The sequence below is a fragment of the Thermobia domestica genome, chromosome 8 (genome assembly GCF_964235325.1).
Source record: "Thermobia domestica chromosome 8, izTheDome1.hap1.1, whole genome shotgun sequence".
NCBI classification, from domain to species: Eukaryota; Metazoa; Arthropoda; class Insecta; order Zygentoma; family Lepismatidae; genus Thermobia; species Thermobia domestica.
Window position 1 is genome coordinate 134,417,874 of NC_137461.1, and position 22,662 is coordinate 134,440,535.

Here is a 22,662-nt window from a genome sequence, read left to right on the forward strand (position 1 = left end):
TCTCATAATTCTTTCTTTTTAAAGTGATGTGGAAAATATTTATGATGTTGAAAAACATTGCTGTGGAGGATCACTGGAGCAAAGTTGTCTTTAACATTGGGAAGCAGACAAATTTGAGTCTTATTCTGGGGGAGGAGGGAGATGAGACTCATATTATGGAACATGAATCTGATTTCAGAGGTGAATCCGTTGTATATTATGCAGCAAGGGACATCAATTTCATCTCACTTTCCATTGTGCCAGTCGGACACAAATCATCACATTTCTTCCCGAAAAACACATTTCAAATCGGATTTTTTTGGGGGAACAGTCTCCTTCAGTTTCAAGATTGGGGGAATGTCTTTCTCACATTCCGGGATTTGCACCAGTATATATTTCATTCATATGGACAGAGGCAATGCCAAAAGTCTTTGCTTTTCCATATTTATTTGTTTTACTCAGATCGACAAGGAAACGTCAAAGGTGTTATTTTTACTTAATTATTTATTTCATTCATTTTTACCCGTTTTTTCTATTTTCGTTTAGGGAGTAATTGGTGTGTGTGTGTGAAAACATATACATAAAAGGAGAGGATAATTACTCGGGACGACGGATATTAATATAAAATCCATATTTTCGGGGTCACTGAGATGAATAGTGACCGTCTCGACATCGTCTAAATCAAGATTAGCTCTCATCATCACGGTGAGGAGGGTGGGATATCATTTCAAAATGACAGGTATTAGTATCAAATCCATAGTTTTCGAGTTTGGCAAGCTGATTGGTAACCCATCCAATGACATTTAAATCCAAGTTTTTGGCAAGAAAAGACAAATCAGCTGCCATAGGTGTTGACAGGGTAATTCTAAATGCATTGCACTTAGTTACTTATTTCTTTTATATTAACAAAGGTAATGTTGCTCTTCCTTATTTATTTATTTCGATCATTTCTTTATTTTCAAATAGGATGTATTGCATAAACCTTATCCTCGCCGTGCAAAGAAAGGACATTTAAGCTAGTAATAAATAAAATAATATGTGTGTCTGTCATCAGCTTTGCATATAGAAAGGAGCCTCTTAGAGGCACCAAATGTTGTATACAGATGCATCTTTATTAGATCTAAATGCGTATGAAGCCGTTTGATACCTCCCAAGATGACAGGTATCATGTGACGGAAAAATTCGGAACACCCTATATATATAAATAAATTAGATACTGTAGATAGACGTGTATTTTCTTATATAAATTTATTTCGTGTCAATAGGAAGAAAAATGGTGTCTTGGTTAGGTTAGTTAGTTCGTAGAATTGTAGTATATTGAATTTTGTGTCATTTTGTATATTTTCTTGTGTTTTATGATTTTTTGTGGTAAAAAACTTCATATTTCAGTGTTTTTCATGTTTTCAGAACATTTTTCTATCGAATTTTGCGGTTAGAAGTCATCTATAAGAGTTTCATAATTTTCTACGTAAATTTTAGTAATTTCTAATTTCTATATTTTCGGCCATCTTAACATAAATTCTTAAAACGTCCTTTAAATCGAACATTACTTTCTTCTACATGCATCATCTGACGTAAACGAAGAATTATCAGGTGTCAAAAGTTAATTGGTCGGTATTTTTTTTTATCTTCAATCACGATTAGCTCATCCTATTGTTGTCGAGATTTATCAGCCAATCCCCGTAATCTTCTTTGTGAGACAGACGCCTTGAAGAGTAGCATCCATAGTTGATTGTACGGATTTGTTATTGTGAATAATTTTCGGCGGAATATAAAATATTTTCGATGATTTTAAGTGGAAAATTAGCTTCGAAAGAAAACCAAAGTGGTAAATGTTAAAAGCGGTCATAAAAAAACCCCAACGAGGACCAAGTGACGCAACGAAAGGAGGACAAAATAGGAAGTTGGTGCTTCGGTGCTGTAGGCCTCATGGCGGAATAGCTTTGTGGCGATAAATTGGTATCTTCTGAGGAAGAATATTTTTTGAAACTACGGTTTTGTTCGCAGTTAGGGAACAGTAGAAAATGAATAAGTAAAATATGAATACCCGTCTCGAAATATCTAAGGAAGAAACTATGTGTAGAGACAGAATACTGAAATAAAGGGAAGCCCAGTCATCCTATTGTCCAGGATCGATGTCCGGTGGAAAGAGTGGAACCTAGACCTTCCTTTTGGTATGAAATTAGTTCTAAAAATTTGTGTTCAAGATTGTGAGTATATTGTTTGAAAAGTGTAAACAGAAAACCAGGTTAGTGAACCAAATTCATTCTACTTCATAGTACCGTTTCACGATCAAGAAATGATTATGTTAGTGATAGCTACCATTTGCAAGATGTGTGAGTAATAAGCTCGTTCCCTATAGAGCTGCTTTTCGAGCATTCACATGTAAACCAAACAGTTTCTCTTTGGAAAAGGGGGGTTATCAAAAATTTACATATCATGTACAGTCTCTTATTTCAGCATGCAATGTAGAAGGTAAATAAATCCATAGAAATTTCGATAGGCTTGCATAACAAAAATTACTTAAAATGAACCTGTACCAAATTACCTAGGTAGTACCTTAATGGTACATACAAAGCAAAATTTGAGAATTCTGGACGCGTTCTGAAATGTCTATACGTAGCTTAGTAATATTTTATACACTCTCGAAAGAAATGGAAAATATATATTTTTGTGTACAGTTGCACCACGTCACTGATGGTACGAAGTTCGTATCCCGTCTTCGATAAAAAAAGAAAAATCAGTTTGCTGTTCACCTTGAAAGATCTTTTTTTACACTAAATTATACAGAAAATGATGGAAATTAGACTATGGTAAAGATATCCGTTTCGCTTTCGTGCACGTCCCTGTGCTTAATATGTGCTTATAAATATATATAGTGTGATATTTTGTGTTTTGCATATGTATGTACTTGCGTGTAGGTTAAGCTTAGGTTAAGTTAGGGTAAGAATGTAATGTTGATGTGTGCGAATTTAATGAATATTGCAATAGCAGTTGCTTAATTAATTTGTAATGAATAATTTATGACAAAATAAGTAATATAGCACACAAAACCTGAAGGGACAGGATGTTTAATTCCCTGCAGTATATAAAAATATAAAATTGAAAGCTATGGTTCACAATGATTCTAATAAGTAATCGGGACGATGTAATAGCAATTTGGATTTATAAGATTTTAAGAGAACTTTTGTAAAAATGATTCTTTTAATTGGCGGTAAAGAATATGTAGTAATGTTCAATATACTGAATGTAATGCAGATAGAGAAGGTGAACACGCTGTGCAGGTGAACAAAAGAAATATAGCATAACTATACACATTACATTTTATTATTTAAATTTTTCTTGAGATACCAATTAGATAGATAAAATTTGAAACCTAATACTTTTATTTCAGCCAAATACATAGAAAACCCAGTAGTTTAGGGAATTTAGATACGTTTGAACAAAATTGGTACAAGGGTAGATTCAGTAACAACGGTCTGTAATAATTATAGAATAAAAAGATCAACTAAAAGTGAAACGGTGCAGATAGCGTTTGAGGGGAACCCAAAATAGACATAACAACCTTTTCAAAATTTATTTATTTTTTTTACTTTTTTCTTTCAATCGTTGCGCAGAATCAAAGAAATTTTTCACACATTACCCCGTTCGAGTTCAGCGTTCTCACATGATGGTGGAGTGCACGAATGTTTTGTGGGTTGCCAGGCGCATTTCTGTGGGGGCCCAAACAGGTCTGTGACTGGTTAAACTTGCAATGCATTTGGGCACACTTCAATCAAGGGAAGGTGAACGTCATACAATACACAAGTCAGATGCGTAATTACATTTTCTTTTACTTATTTATTTCTGGGTAGATACAAAAATGATTTTCATCAGCCAATATTTCTTTTATTATTCTTGAGAGTTACACGTTTTTTCCATTTTCGGCATGAAGGGAGGTTGGCAAGCGGATCAAAATTTTTCAGGTTTCTGATTGTTTCTAAGGACGCCTTACCAGTGTTCAACCAACGACATCTATTTGTTATGCAGGCTTGCATAACAAGAAAAATTAAAGGTGTTAATTTAACTCCTTCATTTCTTGACCTTTATATACACAGGTATGTATGCTCCCACTGCGAAGAACAGGCATTCCAGCTATACAACGACAACGTTATATATATATATATATATATATATATATATATATATATATATATATATATATATTGTTTGTAATTAATTGAGCAGTGCTTAAGCATTTTTGTAGAAGAAGAAGAAGAAAGATATGAATGCAATATCTCTCGACTGCTCTAGATATTTTTCTGTTTGTACGTTGCTATAGTGATGTAAACGATTGTCAAGGAGAGGTTTTATAATAATTGAAAGACTCCCCATGACAGTTAAATGTATGATGTTTTTTGAATTGTGATGTAAAATAAGTAATTTCTCAGCAAATATAATGATTTAGAGTTGAGATTGGTGTACGTTTCAGTGTAACTAGTTCTTATATACGTTATAACTAAAATACTTTAACAACAAATAAAAGAACTGTGGCAAAATATTTTATATATAGTTATAGCTAGTAGTAAATAATATTTCGCAGATCTGTTTTAGAAGTGTCAGATGATTCAAATTCTCCCTAGATTTATCTGCACCCCAGAGACTAACTAGTGATTGCTTATATTCACGGAAATTGTTAATGTAACATTATACGATTATTATTGTAATCTATGTTTATGAAATACAGGGTGCGGCACGTAAAACCGGCCCGTCGTAATATTCTGGTATATTGTGTTTTTGGCAACACTTAAATAATCTATCTTCCTACCAAGATATGGCGTGTCGAGGTCGGGTCGACTTACGTGACCTGCAGCAGTCACGTGCAGCCGCAGCCAGTGAAACTTGTCGAAACCAGTTGAGAAAAAGGCCTCGTTGTGTTAAGCAGGGTGAGTGTCAGTATGTGATAATGCCGTATTCGATACCCGAGCGTGTTGCCATTGTTGAAGGGTTCATTCTCACTGGATCTTTTGTGAAAACAAAGAATTTGTTTCGGGAGAAATTTCCAGGACGTTCTGTGCCAGCAAAAAAAAAAAAAAAAACATACAGGAATTGATTGAAAAATGGCGGCGTACAGGATCGGTTCAAAATGCTCCCAGGAACAGACGACCATCTGTCTGCACACCTGAATTAAAGATGCAGATGGAGGAGATAATGACAAGAAGTCCTCGAAAGTCAGCCAGGAGATTGAGTCAACAGGTTCATGCGAGTGAGAGAAGTTGCAGACTTGTTTTAAGGGGACTGAAGTTAAAACCGTACCGGATAAGTGTTGTGCAAGAACTGAAGGAGCCTGACCTGCAGAAGAGGGTGCATTTCTGTTCATGGCTGTTGAGCAATGTTGCCAGTGGTTTCTTGGATCTACTAATGCTCATCATGAGTGACGAGACGTGGTTCCACCTGTCTGGGTACGTAAATTCCAAAAACAACCGGTATTGGTCGACAGAAAATCCACACGCAATCCATCAGGTACCCTTGCATGATGAGAAGATTGGTGTTTGGTGTGCCATTTCCGCCACACGCGTTATTGGGCCCATATTCTTTGAGACGACAGTGAACAGTGACGTGTATATGGGAATCCTGGAGGAGTTTTATACACACTTGACCGAAAAGGAGCGTCAGTTACGTTACTTTCAGCAGGACGGTGCAACATGCCGCACATCAGCTGCATCATTGTCCCTTGTGCATGAGATGTTTACACCAGAGAGGACAATCAGCAAAGGCTTGTGGCCTCCTCGGTCACCAGACTTGTCCACGTGTGACTTTTACTTATGGGGACTGTTAAAGGGAAGAGTATACGAAACAAATCCACACACAATTGAAGAACTCAAGACCAGGATCCAGGATGTCACCAATAGCATTACAACACAAGAACTGACAAGGGTATATATGAATCTCCTCAATCGTGCTCACATGTATGTTGAAGTGGGCGGAGGACACTTTCAGCACCTGCTGTGAAGGCTGCTGTGAAGGTGAGTAGTCATATTCAATACATTACATTTCATTTTATGTGTTCACTTTACGGGCCGGTTTTACATGCCGCACCCAGTATAAACAAAATTGCCCAGAAGTAAGAATTGATTTATATATATATATATATATATATATATATATATATATATATATATATATATATATATATATATATATATATATATATATATATATATATATATATATATATATATATATATATATTTTTACAAGGAATTACTTACTTTGTATTGTAGTGTTGTGAATGAAACATTTATGTATGAAATATGAACAAAAACGCCTGAAATGTTATTGAGAAAATCGTCCGAAAAAAATCTCACTCTAAGAACAAATTAGTTATCTTAGATTTTTCATGGCAATTAATAAGTTATGCCATATTGTCAATTATTAACGAAATATGTATTTATGACCTATGAAGAAAATCCCATGAGTCGTTTTTGAGAAAATAGTCCGAAAATAGCTCACTCACAAGCAGGGGTGGACTGGCTATGTAAAAAGGGCGCGGTCACATACTCTGGGAGGGCGCCGTCCATCCGAGGCTTTCGCTTGTATGGAATACCCCCTCCTAATAAAAGGAAGAGCCGGGGAGCTTCCCCCGGTAGTACATAAACAACAAAAGATTAAGTAGCAATTGCAGTTAATCACGATAGAATTATACAAATTCAATATTTTTATAAACAAAGAGACTGAGTACTAAATATATTAGGCCTATATAAATCTGCACACTTTTAACTGAGACTACAAAAATCACACCAGTTGTTTAAATTCTTTGGCTACATTTGTTAACAGCCTAATTATAACTGAAGATTTGAGTTTGGGGCTTATGCTATTTTTCACACTTTTGTCCTTTTAAAGCTATGTTCATCATAACATTAACTTATTTTTTTATCTATTTTTAAAACTTCTGCACACTTTTAACTGAGACTACAAAAATCACACCAGTTGTTTAAATTCTTCGGCTACATTTGTTAACAGCCTAATTATAACTGAAGATTTGAGTTAAGTTTGGGGCTTATGCTATTTTTCACACTTTTGTCCTTTTAAAGCTATGTTCATCATAACATTAACTTATTTTTTTTATCTATTTTTAAAACTGTTGATAAATAGTATACATGAAATTTAGTACAAATTAACAAAAGTAAATTTAGAATTATACACCTACCTATCAAAAAAAGAAATTCAAAAACAAAACTGGAAAATGAAAGTAAAGTCACTGCTTTATGTTTGAAGGAACCTTTACATCTCCTTGCTTTTCTCACACATTTTGTCAATAAGATTGTTGTCTATTTTGGTCAGAATGTCTTTTTCTGAGTTCATTAAAAACAATCAGGGTGCGAATTACCGGTCGGATGAGGGGGATTTTCCCCCTCAATCACATTTTGTTCCCCTAAAGAAGTCAGCTGAAGTATCCCCACCGTGATGCTCGCTTTCCCCCCAAACTATGCTCAGTATAACTCCAAATTTCTTCGGTATGATCGATGTAAACTATTCAGTTTTGGTCATTTCTACTTACCACCTAATTACTCACTATTTTCACCGAAGCACGGCCAACAAGAGATGGTCTCTGACGTTTCTTACCACATGCGGTGGGACATTGCAGTCCCTACTTTGATACCAGTGTTACCAACCACGATCACTCTGTCTTATACCATTAATTAAATTGCCACTACAGTTGCACCGAAAAAAACCTTGACACGCGAGTAGTGGCAATGTCACTGCGAGCTGTCAGAGACGTTCTCTTACTGGACGCACTATAGTTGAACTATATTATTATGATTACGGTTGTTACTTGCAACTATACCTTCGTACCCCTCAGTTCGTCATCGTTCGTGAATTTGAATCTCTTTCAGCTTGGCTGTCACACCTTTATATAGTCCACTCATATTTGACGCTCCATCAAAAGCGTCTGCCACACGTTTTTCGATAGGTAATTTTACTTCAGCCAAAGACTGTTCAAGGGTTTGAAAGAGGTTCTCTCCTGTTGTTGAAATCACATGTTTGAGGGCAAGAACTCTTTCCTGAACAAATCCATTGTTCACATACCGAAGCACTATGGAGCACTGGTCATATGAGGAGGCATCTAGGGACGTGTCCATTATGACAGTAAAAACTCCAGCTTGGTTAACTTCTTTGGCAATTGCTGTTTTGATTTCAAGTGTATATTCTATATACATTATGTATTTGGGCATCATATATTTTCGTATATGTATACTTTTTCAAAGTGCATATATACGTAAAATAATATATCTACTATATTATAAATGCCATTGTATGTTTGTATGTATGTATGAATATGTTCCACATCTCCTAGACAGTTCAACCGATTTTGAGCAAACTTGGCATAAATATTCTTTGGTACCAGGTAATCAACACTGTCGGGATTAGCAACCCCCAACGCTTCCCTTTGCAGAGGGGGAGGGGGTGGAAACTTGAACCCAATGCTATTTAAATGGATGTTATAACAGTACGAATGGTTTTAATGGTATAACGTAAGAACGAGAAAAATAATTTTAACGAAATTTTGGAAACATATAGGTTATAGTGTGACATAAAACAGCCTTGGTATATAACGCCACTAGCGCCCCTAACGGCGGGAGTGGGAGGGAGAGACATGTAAAAATGATCCAAAATGACCGAGATTAGAGTCAAATCAATATATTTCGAAGTCGCTGAGATCATTAATGGTACCACCAAAGCCTAAAACAGAAAGAGCAAGGCTGTAGGCCGAGTAAAGACTGGATCTGGGGCGGAGCAGTGGGGATGGGAGGGTTGATATATAAAAATCGTCCAAAATGACCGATATTAGAGTCAAATCTATATATTTAGGGGTAAATCTAATTCATTAATAGCATTCCCACACCGAAAACAGAAAGAGCGAGGCCGCAGGCCGAGCAAATACCAGTGTCTGGGGTGTGTCCTAGCTGGTCAAAGGCTAGTGAATTTATAAAATAATTATGTACCTTTTTTTTAAATGTGTTCAGAGAGGAAACTGTGCGCCTTCCCGAGGCTAAGACGGGTCCCGAGGAGGGCGCAAAGGCACTGATGTGAGGAGGGCGCAGCGGCCATCGGGCCGGTACTTGATTATGGCCAGTCCACCCCTGCTCACAAGAATAAACTATCCTTCATATATTCTTCCCAGAAAAAAATAACGTAAACCACACTGTAGAGTTGTTAATGAAATATTGCCACGTAAAATAGTAATAACATTATTAGGGCCGTTTTCGAAAAAAAAATTGTACTTTTTTTAAAAAATTTTCACCCTTCAGTAAATTACACTTAATGTTGGAGACAGGAAGAAAATTTGACCCTATCCTAGAGAATTTTTATGGAAAACTTAAGTTCAAAATTTGGTGGGGATATGTTAAACGATATGATTTCTCGGCGTATTACATCTAAGATGAACGAAAGGACTGACAGATATTTAGAAACAAAATGCGGTATGTAGTGACCATGAAACTTGTAAATTCGTTCATATCTCGAATGTGACTTACTTTTTTCACGAGCACCGTACTTGATTGATTGATTGATTTATTGGGGTTTAATGGGGACGTCAACAACGAGGCTATTTGTGCCCGTCAGCATCGAGTACCATATTGATTTATCTTCTAACATCGTTCTAAAGTGAAAAAGCAAAATGGAATTCCGGTGCTGGTGGCCTGTAAACCTGTAATCCTGTTGTTTTCGAGGTAAGGTAGTGTGGTAAATTCTGTGTGAGAGTTGATTTTACATTATTTCTGTTCACCTGCCACGGACATTGGATTCTAGCTACGCTAGTGATTTGAAGCCCATGTTAATAGGTCTAGTAAGTTCTGTGCTTCATAGTCGTAAACTAAAAAAAAAAGAAAAAGAAAGAAAGAAAGAAAAAAGAAAAGAAATCAAAACTGAAACAAAAAACTCATAGGCTCATTTTCTTCATTATATACTTACGAAAGCTACTGCTTTAACAACTGTATAGTAGGGATATTTTTTAATCACGTTCGACCTTGCCCATAGGAGCTAAATACGTGGTTCTAATTGGTTGAAGTTCTCCGTTTTCGCCACGTAACATACATATAGCAGAAATCTAACCTCTGCTGCTGTCGGTCTTCATGCGTGCGAACACAACGGACTAGTGATAATAATCGCTTTTGGCGTGGGTTCAAACCCGACACAAGAAAAGTTTTTTTTAACTTTTATATTTTATTTATTAAATTTTCATAACACTTTTTCACTAAAATAAGATTAAAATAATACTAAAAAAGTGATTTACTTACGTTACGCTTGCAGTTTTGTGTAGTAGTAGGAGAAGGAGGAGGAGGAGGAGGGGTTAGAAGCCCCACAGGGCTCGATTTGTTCCACCTTGACCCTCATGATATAAATTAAACCTCAGCTGCTTCAGTTTTCTTCTTCTTCAATTTAAACCAAGTGACGATTTTCTTCTATTACTATAATACACAACATATATACCAGAAGGTTTGGACAATCGCAAACTGCAACCGATCAGAAACATGTGTTTAATTCTTATGTCTATGGTGGAGCGTGAAGAAAAATATGCGTATAGCAGAGCTATTTGTTTCTGTTAGGGGTTGTTACAGAATGAGGCGTGTGTGAGTTTGTGACGGAATGTATATTGTAAAACCAGAAAGTGTTTCAGAGTTAGTACTATAATAAAGAGAGATTAAAAAAAGAAAGAGGTTAGAAGTTCAAGTAGAATAGTTGCTAAGAAAGTCAACAAGAAGAGTTAGTTAGTGTTACATGTTTGAGGCAGTGGCGTGTTTAGGGAGTGGCTATGGAGCTCAAGAACCCCCGAAATTCCACCCACAACAATAATCCTTCTTACCATCTATAAGAAAAATATAAGTACTTTTTCACGTGTTGTGCATAGTAGCCCCCAAAACAAAATCTTAAACACTGGTTTGTGGGTTTAAAATAAAAAGTCTATGGAAGTTTTAAGCATGTAAAGTTTGGGGAATGTATATAATTAGGCTTAAGTTTAAAGTTACCTATCCAGTTTCAAACCTACAAGAAGGAAATTAAAACATTAAATATTGTTAGGATAGGTTAGTTTAGGTGAGGTTTGGCTAGTTTAAGTTAGGTTAGGTTACCTGGTAAAACGTTAGTTAGACTAGAACAGTGACTGGGACCGGTTCTCACAAAAGCTTCAATTATCACTTAAATTTACTAATTCGTGGCTCTCATAAAAAAATTATTAGATTCTCTTTATTATTTTTATACCGTATAATTCTGTAAAACTCAATGTGGAAATATCACATTCAACGCACGATTTGCTATTCTATACAACTGCTGTATCACCGAAAGTTTCCACGTGTTACAAATAGTATAAACTTCTACGTATCTTTTCCCGTATTAAACTTAACTTTTCGCCAAACTTACACACCTAAGCATCACTTAAGAACCCCAAATCATTATTTCTTGTCTCATTTCTCTTGTAAATATTCCTAATTTTTATATGAAAAAAGCGGAGGGGCAACTCTAAACTTAAACCTGTAATTAGATTGGAGAAAAGAGATAGCATTAATTGTGATTGAAATAAAGAGTATCGGAAAACTTCGTGGCTAGTTGATATATATTGTTTTAGCTAGAGCTACTAAATTTTAAAGTAAGTTGTATTGGGTCATTGACTGAACATTAATTAAATATCATACTTTTTAAAGATAAAAAGTTTAAGAGTTCTCAGTATAGTTAAACAAATTATTGAATAGACATATTTTGAATTGTTTACATAGATTTTCTTATTCGCAATAAGACTAAGTTTTCCAGTGAGATACATAACATTTTGTGAACTTTAGTGAATTGGTTACGAGACCCTCCGATTTATAAACGTTCAAGGAAAATCAAGTAAAATAGCAATATGATGATTTCATACTTTTGATGGAAGAGACTGAACTCTCCCTCTTACACACACACACACACATGCGGTTATACACAAATAGAACGACACGCGTGCTTACTATCATGGATGAGTGTGTATACGTATCTGTTTGATAGCACAAACAGATGAATCAGAGGTAGAAGAACACCTACTGATATTGGCCTTGATCTACGATGCCTTTGTGTATATACGTATATCTATATGCGTCTACAGTCTCCTTGATTGTCTTAAGTCAAAAGATATTTTCCACTCGGAAGGACTGAACACAAGACATGGTTCACGCGGTGTACGGGTGAAGGAAGTTTAAAAATAGGCATTTTTTCCCGGAAAATCCTTCAAAGACCCTGAAGATTCAAGTACAAAGGGAAATATTAACGAAAACAAAGTAGCAACTTTTTTGGTTAAAAAGAGTTCTTTAGAACAAACCAAGTATGGAATCTTTTCCTTTGACTTACGAACGGATGTAACCATTAACATTTTCATGTATTAATGCATCAATATGAATCGATATTGACTTAATTAATTCCCCTTGTCATTTGAAAAATTTTAGTTGGACCCCACCTGGGACCTGTGGGGGCCCTGGGACAAGACGTTTTAACTTAAATTGTTCTACTTCGAAAATAATGCCACACTTCCTTTCCTGATTTCACATTTGTATCACCGTTTCCGTCCGATTAATATGGGTGGCCATGAACATTTAATTAAGCTTTTGTATGCATTTTGACCCGCCGCCATTATGCACAGTCGAGACTTGCTCCGTTTTCTTTCATTTTACAATAGCTTTCAAACGATGTTACTTAATTCCCATTGCCATTTGAAATTTTTGAGTTGTATCCCGTCTGGGACCCTGCGGAGGATCCTGGGGCAAACTTTTTTTTATCCCAAGAAGTGTGCCCTTGAAAATGATGGGATATGTGTTATTCGAGTTTTCCATTTACCCAACCGTTTCCGAATAGGGATGCGCACGAGACGAGTCGAGACGGGATTTTCCTGACAAAATTCGAGTCAAGACACGGCTCTTCCAATAGTAAAATACACATTTTTCGAGTCGAGACATCACTTTTACAGCACATTTTCGAGACGAGACAGCCACAAATCTTGTCTCGTGCGCATCCCTATTTCCGAACAAATGACTCGGTCCAAATTCTACTAGGTAATTTTTTTTTTTTTTTTTTTTTTTGTAGCTTTTACGTTACAAAATATATTGTAACGTACGATATCCCACCCTGTGACACGTATAACTTTGGGATTCGTCAAGTCATAACATATTAAATACAAACACAATTGTCTCGTTCGGATCTCAGCGGAGCCACTTCGTGACCCTAAACTTGTTAGTTTACAGTTTCTGATTTTATGATTAATTTTCTTCTTTCTTTCTTCAGCAGAAGTCATGCTTTAGAAAGTCCCTAAGTAATTGCCGTTTCTGTCCGAAGATTAAGACACCAAGGAAATGAATAATCTGAGCATTTTTTTAAATTTTTCATTTTTATGGGTATAATAGATGCTTCTAAACTAGGAGTATTATTAAAATGAGTTAAAACGTTTATTCTTCCCGGGCGGGGAGAACGTGTATTGGCGGGGGGATCCAGGAATTTTCTCCTGACAAAAATGTATGCCCCGGTGAAGAAGAAACTGTAACCTGTTCTTCATACTACACTAAATCCATAAAAAAGAATTTTCCTCATTCTATTATAGTTTTTGATCCAAGAGGATCAGGATTGAAACGGGAAGTTATATAGTTTCTAAAGCCTCCAGTTAAGAATGGTGGAAATAGAACCTATTTCTTCTATACTGAGTCTATATGCATTATGTTTTAATTCGAATTGATCTGATGCAATATAAAAGGTAGCGAATGCTGTTTACCATATACAAAGTACTATATTGTAATGTTATGGAGTGGATATTATTATTAAAATCATTATTATTAATAATATTACTTTCCTTGTGTTTTAAATATTTAAAGAAATATCACTGTAATTAATATGAATAGTTCAAAGTAGCACAAAACTATTCACGATGGACACAGAATTCTCACCTACATCATTGGCCCCACAATTTACCTTTTGCCTCAAGTCTCGCAAATAGACAGAATGGCCCTGTGAATAAGCATGATAAAGGAACAGCAGGCGAAAATCCAAGCTGTTATTAAATACCTACACAACACAAGAAGAGAATGACCCCAATAAATCCATCTTGGTATGTATTAATCGTTGAAGAACTGTGCAACTTCTAATGCGACTGTGACTGTGACTAAAAATTAAGTTGCACATTTTCAAAAGTGTCAAACGTTCATTGAAACGTAAAATTCACTCGTGGTCTGCACGGGCTCGAGCCGGACTCGGGCCTACAAAGCATATGTCACTTCTGGCCTGGCTCGAGCTCGGGCCGTAAATTTTTAGATATACAGCCATATATATAGGGCCATTTCGGGTCTAACTTTGTAAATATACTTTACAGCGATATTTATTGGACCGTTCTTTCTGGAGAACTTTTAAAGCTCAACTGCATAATTAAACCTCTAATTGCTGTAAATAAAATGCAATTTTAAGTTAATTATTAAGTTACTGTAATTCGGTCTTATTTCGAACTCATTTGATTATCACACGAGCTCGGACCGAGTTCAGGCCTAAATGCTAAAACATATTTCGGACTCGAATCGGGTCTCATTATAAATTCACGGGCCGGTCCGGTCCAGTGCAAAGAATTCCGGCCTATGTAGACCTTTAACTCCTTTGCACTTTCAACATTACTGACCCAGAAAACATTAATATCCATGACATGGTTTTGCAGAATCGAAGATCTTTGGCATTTCGTATAAGAGATTACAACACCCTGTGACGAAGTTCTGAACGCATAAATCTATGGTACAGCATGATGAATATATCGGTGAGACAGGTTCCCAAATATTTAAATGCCGAAAACAGTCGGCAGCAAGTTCAGTGTTTCTTCCCTCTCTTTCCTCGGAGTTCAAACATTGCTCTGAGGCGGAGCTAGATACATCAAATAATGTCCCAAATACATCAAAGTGTGGTCCCACCTCATTTTCATTTCTCCCCGGACGAACTTCTCTATAGGGAAACATGAGCGAATTCTCGTTTGTAAAGCAAATTACACCGTGTATTTATCTTTATAAAGAGAATACAAGCAGGTTTTTTGCAAAATTCGTAATTCAGGATTGACTTACATCCACCACTTTGCACTTGAGACAAAAGATGTGTGAAAGCAGTAGGAAACACACCTCATGCTTACCCTAAAAAATACTTATGTAAGACTGCTCGAGGTAAAATAATGGCCGGTGTTTTATGGAACTCTGAGGGCATTCTTATGGTAGTTTTTCTCATAAAGTCATGTGTAAATGGAGTATACTATTGAGAACTATTAAGGCGTTTAAGTGAAAAAAAAATGTTAGATCGCCATGGAAAGCTGTCTAAAATCGTCCTGATGCATCAAAACAACATAGAGCTCATATGTTTAATAACAAACAACAATAAAATGTTTTCTCACCAAATTTAGGAGCTTCAAACATTTTTTCTGTTCCCTAGCTCAATAATAATAATAATAATAATAATAATAATAATAATAATAATAATAATAATAATAATAATAATAATAATAATAAACTATATTCTAGAAGTGATAAAGGAGCTACCAGGGCTAACAGTGATCTCCTGAACACTATATCTTCGAATTTATTTCCAGGTTTACTTAAATTTTATAAATCTATGTAAGAAGTGATTTTCACTAATCATATTGGGATATATAGAAAAGATTTTAAGTTTGCGCTATTTCTTATTTTTGATAGGTTAGAAAGTTGTCAATCACCCCCGATATTCTTGCCGTATATCTACTATAAAACTATATGGCAAAAATAATTAAAAAGTTACAACAAAAATCGGGTTTTGTATGAATGTATTTCACAAAGTATTACATACAAAATAATGATTCATACATCATTTGAAAAGCACATTTTCAAGTTTCTTACACATCGTTACCAATGTTCTATGTGCGCTCCTCGTGTTACACGACACACATCTATGTGGTAGTCAAGCTCAGCCCATATTCGTTCGAGCTTTCCACTGTTTCCTCCGAGACAGGTGGTCGTCCGCAGCTTTTTCCTTTACAGAGGCAGTCTGTGTCCTTAAACTGTCGATACCATCGCAAAATGCTTTGGTGGGTTGCAGGTTGTATGTTGTACTGTCTTAAGAACGCACACTGCACGATGGTGACGGATTCTATCTTCACATATTCCATCACACAACATGCTTTCTGTTGATTATTCAACATTTTGCAATCTGTTGTCACTCTGCCACCCGATGAGTCACAACGGAACCTGCAATGCCATAATCAAAACTTTAAGGTATGCTCTTTCGATTGGTTATTAGTATAAATAGGTAAGCATTAAATATTTGAAGTTATAAGACTTTAAAATCTGATTAATCATTTGTAATAACCCTGTATAAATAAATAATAAAACACAGTGGGATTTGAACCAGGTTCAAAAGTATTGAATCTCCACAGGAAGGAGCAACTTAACACGCATGGCTATTGAAACAACTACAAAGTTTTCTTCCAGTTGTGTAGATAGATAGCGAACATCTTAACAAACCTTTTTGTTTCTCTTCTATCAATTTTTGTGGTCAAAAAGCACGCGTGTTTTATCTACAACCAAGTTTTCTGGTTTTGGCAAGGCACTCTTATGTTCTAAAAGTATTCGCGCGAGCAATTATATTTTAGAGAAGTGTGCATTCGAAGTATTTTAGTATCTAATATTATAATCATGATCTGATAGTTTTCCAGTGAATAATAAGGAAGTTAAGAATTTGAAAATTTGACATTTTTATTAACCTTTATTTCGAAAAAGTACTTAGATAAGTACTTTATTCAATTGCATAGATAATTCTTAATCAATGTGAAGGACATAATGCGGTTTACAGCAATTTGATATCTTAATCCGTTCTGGAGATATAGTAAACAATGTTAAATTTTGGAACACTGCTTAAAGCTATGTTATTCTAAAAACTTGTTCTAATTACATCTAGAATTACAAGTAAATATATGTCTTAAGAATAAATGTAGATTTCATAAAAAAAAGAGGCTAAATTACGCAGATGGCCAGCTTGTAGAGTAATAAGTAAAATATGTCTTACTCATAAGGAAATGTAAGTTTCATAAAAAGAGGCCAAATTACGTAGGTAGCCAACTTGTAGAGTAATGCATAATATATTTGTTATGGAGAAATGCAGGTTTGCAAGAATAAGGCCAAGTTGGGTAAGTGGCAAACTTAAAGAGGAGTCCAAGTGAATCGTTCTTTAACAGCAATGGGGATGCAATTGACTCAATTCTACAAGCAGACCATAGTTGGATTTCTGTATCAAATTTCCTTTCGTGCACAAAGTTTCCTAGCTGTATGTTGAAAAACTCAGAAAATCTCCGTTTGCTTCTCCTTCGTCGACCATGTTAAAGTTAGATACATGCCCGTATTCAGGGGGTCTAGGAGGCCGGCCCCCTACATTTTTGCTGCCCCCCTAATTTTTTTATGGCAGGCTTGCAAATGAACTATAATATGGTTGGGTCGGGCCCCCCTTAACTTTAGCCGGGCCCCCCTACATTTTTGGGCTGGCTACCTGCCTGCTTAGATAACATTCTAAACTTATTCCATTACATCTGACACTTGTGTTTTGTTTATCAAAAATACCATAAATAACAATTTATAATCGATGATTAAAGAATAGCTCCCATCTCTTCCCTGTGCACATCATACTCACTTTGTCACTTTTCTCCAGTTCTTCAGAGTTACGTATCATTTAAAAAATAAAATCTTGTAAGTAAATATGACCGAGAAACCAACACAGGACTTTGCTTCATTTGTCCCCCACATTTTTTCTTTTTTTACAGAACTGCAATGTTCTGTTTTCCCCCAAAACATAAGCTAATAATGTTTATGAAATATTTAAAAAACTCCCGGGGCCGCGGTGGCTCAGTGGTAGAGCGTTCACGTATGGTGCTTGGGGTCTCGGGTTCGATCCCAGCCCCTGCCAAGTGAACTTTGTGATGGACAAACATCGTGTGCGTGATTTTTCTCGGAGTTCTCCCGTTTTCTCCCACTTTCTTCATTCCACCGTTTCATTCATTACTCATCATCACCGTCTCCTTTAGGCTAACCGGCATAATCGTGGGACGTAAAACTCAAAGATTTCATTTCAATTTAAAAAAACTCCCACTTTTATTAATAATCGATGCTCAACTGAAGAAATTCTATGTCACTCACCTTTGACGAGTACTGATTAATTATTTAATTTATTTAATTATTTAATTCCGACATTTTAGAAAGAAACAAGTGCACAACTATCAAGTTATTGTAAATTTTCATAGGGTGTCCCGGTTTCTTTAGTCTAAAAATGGGAATCCTTACACCAACTTTCGTGCTTAACAGTCCGGCAGTTCGAAAATAGCTTTTCTTCTGTGTTTGTCATACTTAATGCGAACAACTGAATGGTATATTCTTATACTGTAAACCCGAAGGGGTCTTTAACACATGGCCCGCTAGTCCGCAGAGATATTTGCCGTGGCCCACTCTATTTTGAAAGCGTAAGTACTTAGCATGGAAACTCGATTTAATAGATACATTTAAAAATAATCAGAAATTAAATGAAATGAAATATTTCAGTTTAACCTCCTGTAATACACCTACACACACTGGTACGTATTCCGTTATAAAAGATTGGAGGTTCGGTGTACTGACAAGAAACTCCTTCCCACAGTGAAGTACAGGATTATATCATTCTCAACATACATATGGATGATCAAGCTGTGCATAAAATCACATGAATTGTTAATCAGATTATGCAGACAAATACATACAATAACATATGAATGTTTATTTGACTTTTCATCCTGTTCCTCCTAACCTTTTTAACAGCCTTTACTAAATGATATTTTACATTCGAACATATTGATTGTTATTATCTTTATTATCTTTCAACATTATACATCCCTAATCGTAAAATACTTTTCATTAAAGTCATTCATATTACATAATTTTAACTAATTAACATTAGAAGCTGTTTCCAAAGTTAGCATTAAACATTCGATATAGTCATAATTAAAAATCATAATCGATTTCCCTATCCATATGCACATTGTTTGAAACAGAACTTGAAACAGTTTCAATAGTTTAAATTTTTATCTAGTCAATTAGTTCAAAAACAGTTACCCATACACATAATGATATAGTTGAATTTTGCATTAGACATGTTAAGCTGAGGCGTTTATTTATTTACAGATTTATATTTATAATCTATAGTATCGATCGAAAACAAATTTATTTCTCTCCACTTTTACAAACTGTAAATCATACATTCAATCAAATTTATTACTTTATCACCGTCTAGAACATATATTATGAAATCCAGTTGTCATCTACCCAGTCTGTTTTATAGGCAAAAGAATAAGGTTTGTTAACTGGTATAGACCATCTCAATATTGTTTTTGGTATAGCAGCAATAGCATGCTGAACATTACGTGCTGCCTTTTGCCCCGCTTTACTCTACTAGAGAAGAAATATCTCCTCCAGTTCCCTTCCAGGCGGCAACGTACCAAGAACTGACCAAACGTTGCCACGTTGGACCGCAATGGATATACGTTGTATTAACAAGGATGTTCAACGAACATCTCCAGAAACGATAGATATGCGTCTGCCTACCTCTCTGATCAAGGCTTCTAGAACCCCATGCCCCACTGGTCTCGATGGCTATTGGAGCAAAAATAAATTTGTCGAGGAGATTGTTGTATTTCCTTTCCTTTTCTGCCTCTCTACGTCTAGCAACTTCTCCAGCATTCGTTACAGTCAATGGGAGGCTTGAATGGGCAAATGTGTCCGAACATGTAAAATCCCAAACTAGTGATTTGCCTCTCATCCAAGGTATAAATGACATGCCGTCAGGTCGTTTACCATCAGAACGACAACAGCCTGACGGTGGACGAATGGAAGGAATTCCTGCCGTTGTGAGGGCTCGCAAAATGATGTCATAACAGATGAATGTCTGTTGTTCCTGCCAATGCTCTTCATGCATGAGAAGCCATGCAGGCCGCGTTGGGTATTTTGATCCCCGCAAGCTGGACAGCGATGTGACTCACAAACATCTGAATCTAGTCTTAAGGCTACTGCGATTCGAAAGGTTTCATTAGACATGTGAAAACCTAATTGGGGGAAGGTAACGCATTTAACCATGCCCCAGCATGGGGGGATGACGTAGCAAGAAGTCTAGCTTTATCCTCTGGAACAGTAACGGATTGTAATTCAAGTTCATGAAAATGTGCTGCTATTGGTGTGTACCAAGATGCATGAAAATCTCTTTTGCTGATTTCTGGAAGGTCCGTATCTGTTATATTTATCCATTTACTTGAGCCTTCTTGAACTATTTCATCTGGGTCCAGGTGGTAACCTTGTGAAAGGAGAGCCTTGATTAAACGAAGAGATCCGTGGTAGGACGCTAAAAAGGTAGGAATCACCATATCAAGGTTCGTCGAATATCAAGACCTCCTAATCCAACAGGTAAGGTTGCTTGTATCCAAGAGTCGTCACTTGAGGAGCAGTTCAAAATTGACTCCAGACCCATTTTAAGGATAAGATCATATTTTTCCAGTTGTGGAGTCTCATTCCAAGATGGAAAGCATCTTAAGAAGTAGTAGGCACGTAGAAGAAAGAAAGCTGCATGGACAGAAATCGAGGCGAGACGAGACAAAAAATATTCTAACTTCGATATTTTGCTTAACAGGACATTGGTAAATTCTTCCTTTGTGAGAGCGGCGCCTAGAAGACAAGCATCCTAGTTAGTTAAAAGACGTATTCCTGGGGCATTTTTTTTTTAAATAATAGGTCGAACTTGGCTTCATCTGACCCAAGAAATCCAACTTCACACTTTGAAAAATTCAAATGTAGACCAAGTGCAGATGCCTTCTCATTTATTCGCGCTAGAGTTGAAAGAACTACATCAGGTTCAACAGCGATAGTCCCATCACCCAAGTACCAAATGTTTAATTCAGTGTTGATTGATTTCACTAAGGAATGAATGGTTATAGCAAAGAGTGCTGGGCCCAGGGGATCGCGTTGTTGTACTCCTCTCTGGGATGAAATAGTGTCTTCACCTAAGAATAGATTACTGGGTTGAGCGTAACATTGGTAAACATATGGATAGATTGAAGGAAATTCGTTCAACACTGTAGTGAGCATGGAGTCCCGGCGAAGCTCGTTAAATGCATTGCGAAAATCCAGCTTTAAGATAGATTTAGGAGAATTGTGAATGGAGGAAAAATAAACTCGGGTTGCATGTACAGCTGCTTCGGCTCCGTTGGGAATACAAACACCAAGTTGGTGGAGAGACAAAAATCTCTCAAAATGCTCTCGTGTTCTGAAGCATATAATTTTGGCTGATGTTCTGCGCCAGACATCAATCAAATTGTTTGTATTCTCAATTCGATTCAAAAAAAGTTCTTTTAATTTTAATCTTAATACCACAAGATGGGGATCAAACACCCAGTTACTAACTTCTAAAATTTTATATAATGCGGGACAGCTATATGATAGCAGCGCATTAGAGTCCCACGTTTATGCCCTTTAGGCTAAGAAGACGAAGATTAAAGCAAGTGGATGATAACAGAAGAATGGTAGAATGAGAATGTGGAAGGAAATGGGAATACCCCGAAAAATCTCCCGTCCAAAAACTCCTCCCCGAAAACCCGATGTTGTCCACCACAAACTTACTTGGCCGGGATCGAACAAGGAACTCCCACGCACTGGAAATAAACACTCTACCACTAAGCCATCATGCATTTAGAAAACATCTTAGAGCATCTTAAAGTCCTGAATGTTGCTATGAAACTTAGTGACTCGCGAGTGTCACTTAAATCGATAATGTGACGGGTTCAAGTGTCTTGTATTTAAAGCGAAATGTTCGATATCTTAAATTTCATTCCTTTATGCCCAATGGTTAAAATGCCACATTTAAATCCACAATATGATTAGAGTTTAATGGGAAAGAAATGTTCAAAAAACAGACATATACCAATCAATAAAAATAACTGAGCTGAACAAAATGGCACTTGTAATTGTAACTATAAAAAACTCACGCAAACATTTCGAGAAATTACATGAAAACCATTTTTTTTGTAAACTTTACAGAAATGATGCTGTACAAAACTCGTTCCACATATATATAGTAAAGTACTACTGATGCTGAAGTATATTTTCAACCATCTCTTCATAATGACGCTAGCAAAATGTTATTAAATATAAAGGTAACCAAGAGCCTCTTTTTCACCCACCACCTTCGAACATCGATATGTCAACTAATAAGTACCTAGAATATCAAAAATAGTCCCCATCAGCATCGACGACTTTCTGCCAACATTCTGGAAGGCCACGGATTCCATCGCGGTAGACCTTGATGAGAAGTGAAGCGAAGAAGGTATCAAGTGCATTTTGCACCTCTACTAGGGATTTAAACTGATGTCCTCTAAGGTGATTGTCCAATGAATGGAACAGGTGATAATCGGACGGTGCAATGTTCGGGGAGTATGTTGTATGCAATAGTGTTTCCCATCCAAGGAGTGGAATGTCGTCCGGGTTCATCCTAGCCACGTGGGGCTTAGAGTTGTAATGGAATTGTTTATTTATTTATTTATAATTGTAATATATATTAAAAATATACACTATTAACTAGCAGGTTGTATTTATTATTTTTTTTCTCATAATAGTGACGCACATAATACTTGTAATAATATAA